Source organism: Sus scrofa, chromosome X, assembly GCF_000003025.6.
Source record: "Sus scrofa isolate TJ Tabasco breed Duroc chromosome X, Sscrofa11.1, whole genome shotgun sequence".
In the NCBI taxonomy this organism is placed as follows: domain Eukaryota; kingdom Metazoa; phylum Chordata; class Mammalia; order Artiodactyla; family Suidae; genus Sus; species Sus scrofa.
Window position 1 is genome coordinate 79,754,787 of NC_010461.5, and position 2,052 is coordinate 79,756,838.

Consider the following 2,052-nt stretch of genomic DNA (forward strand, 5'->3'; position numbering starts at 1 on the left):
GGACAAGCTCTGAAAACAGACAAGTTGCCCTTTTGTAAGGGGAATCTACATTTATAAATGAAATTTACATTAGAAAGAGGGGCTGGTAGCAGGAAGACAGCTATTAGCAGAGATTTTTTTCACCTCAGAAACTCATCTGCCTAACAGAGCAACTATGTTTACCATGTATTTTCTCATTGTCCCATGAATTGCCTCCCCTGCTTTAAAGTCCCAGACCCCATTCCTTTCCTCGCCTCAGGATGGAATATAAGTCTCTATTGTCTGGTTGCCTTTTTGTTTGTTTGTTTCTTGTCTTTTTAGGGCTATACCCATGGCACATGGAGTTCCCAGGCTAGCTGTAGCTGCTGGCTGACCTATGCCACAGCAATAGCAATGCCAGATCTGAGCAGTTTAGCAGAAGAATTTCCAGATTTTTTTCCTTCCTTTTTAGAAGAAATTTTTTTTTTAAATTTGCATTGTTCCCCACTTCCTTATTGGATTTGCTTTTATACTTTAATATTTTTTTTCAATAATAAGGGCAACTAGTTCAATACCCAGACCCTTCAATGCTCTGGGCTACTTGTCTTGCTGCCCTGATGATATGTATGTGCTTGATTTTTTTTGTGTTCCATTTGCTGTTTTATCGACATAGTTATTGATAAAAGAGAACTCCTTGCCTAGATGCGTTCTTTGGCCTTAAATTGGTTTGATGGGTAGACATTATCTTTGGACAATTAATCCTCTTGGTAGCAAAAACCTTTCCAAGCCAGCTGTGCTCACAATCTATTAATGCTAATATCTTCAATGTCTCTGAATTAATCTTTTCTTTAGCTTTTAAGGGTAGCAGATTTTTGTTTTTATTTTTATCTGAGAGGTTCCACATTCAGTTGATACTGTAATTTTCTTCAGTTCTTCAATTTTGCCACTTCCCTCCAAACAAACAAATAAATATGTAAACCCGTCTCTAGCACCTCCTATAAAAAAGTTAGACTCTGAGAGATGAAGAACATTTTGACTTTCAGAAATTGTGGGTGTGGTGATTATGGTGGTATGTCTGGATGTATATGTGACAGATGAAAGTACGAATAAGAAGTGAAAAATCTCTTTCCTTCAGAGCAGATAGTGGTGGTAGCTTATATCGCCATGGCTTAGGTTAAGGCTTGAGATCTTTGAGGTAAGAAGATAGAGCTGCAGAAACAGCTGGATGACTTGAAGGTGGAACTGTCCTAGCTAGGCATCACCAAGGTGACAGGTGGTACAGCATCTAAGCTCTCCAAGTTCCTAGTTGATTGCAAATCTATCACCTAAGTTCTCACTGTCATTAACCAGACTCGGAAAGAGAACCCCAGGAAATTCCACAAGGGCAAGAAGTACAAGCCTCTGGATTTGCAGCCCAAGAAACCACATGCTACAGGTTCAACAAGCATAAGGAGAAGTTGAGGACCAAGAAGTGGCAGCAGAAGAAAGAGTTGTACCCACTGCTGAAGTTTGTAGTCAAGGCCTGAGCATCACAGCATCGATAAAATGCAAACAAACTGGCAAAAAAAAAAAAAAAAAAGAAAAAAAAAGTGAAGAAGTGAAAGTGAAACAGCACAGGAAAAGAGGCAGAAAAATCTGTTGTAGTTGTTTTGTTACAGTTCTTTTCTTTCTATGTGCTATCTAATCTAGAGATTCCCTGAAGAGAGCTCCATGTTTCTCCATCAGTGCTATTGGAAGGAAAGGATTCAATGAAGGTATTTCTAACTAAACATCAAAGCAAGACAGTCCTTGTTTTACAACCCTGAAGAGAAGGATTTAGTTCCCTGATCTACTTGGAAAGAAAGTGCGTATTTCCCATTTATATAATAGGTTGTGTAAATCTTAATGAAACTTAAAATACCAGTTGAACACTGGTGACAGTGTTCCTTTAAAAATGTTCTTGTGGAGTCACAAAGGACAGGATAATTAAAACTCCTTGCAGAGTTTAGTTCTTTGACCTCTCATTAGTTTCAGCAGTATAAATTGCCATTTGTTAGCAGCCTAATTTGATTATTAGCCCCTCTGAGCTTACAGCACACATTCTTTAGAATGGAC

General features: G+C 38.5%; 1 pseudogene; it reads left to right on the top strand.

Annotated features, from left to right (window-relative positions):
• LOC100514026 lies at positions 1,123 to 1,484 on the top strand (annotated as a pseudogene).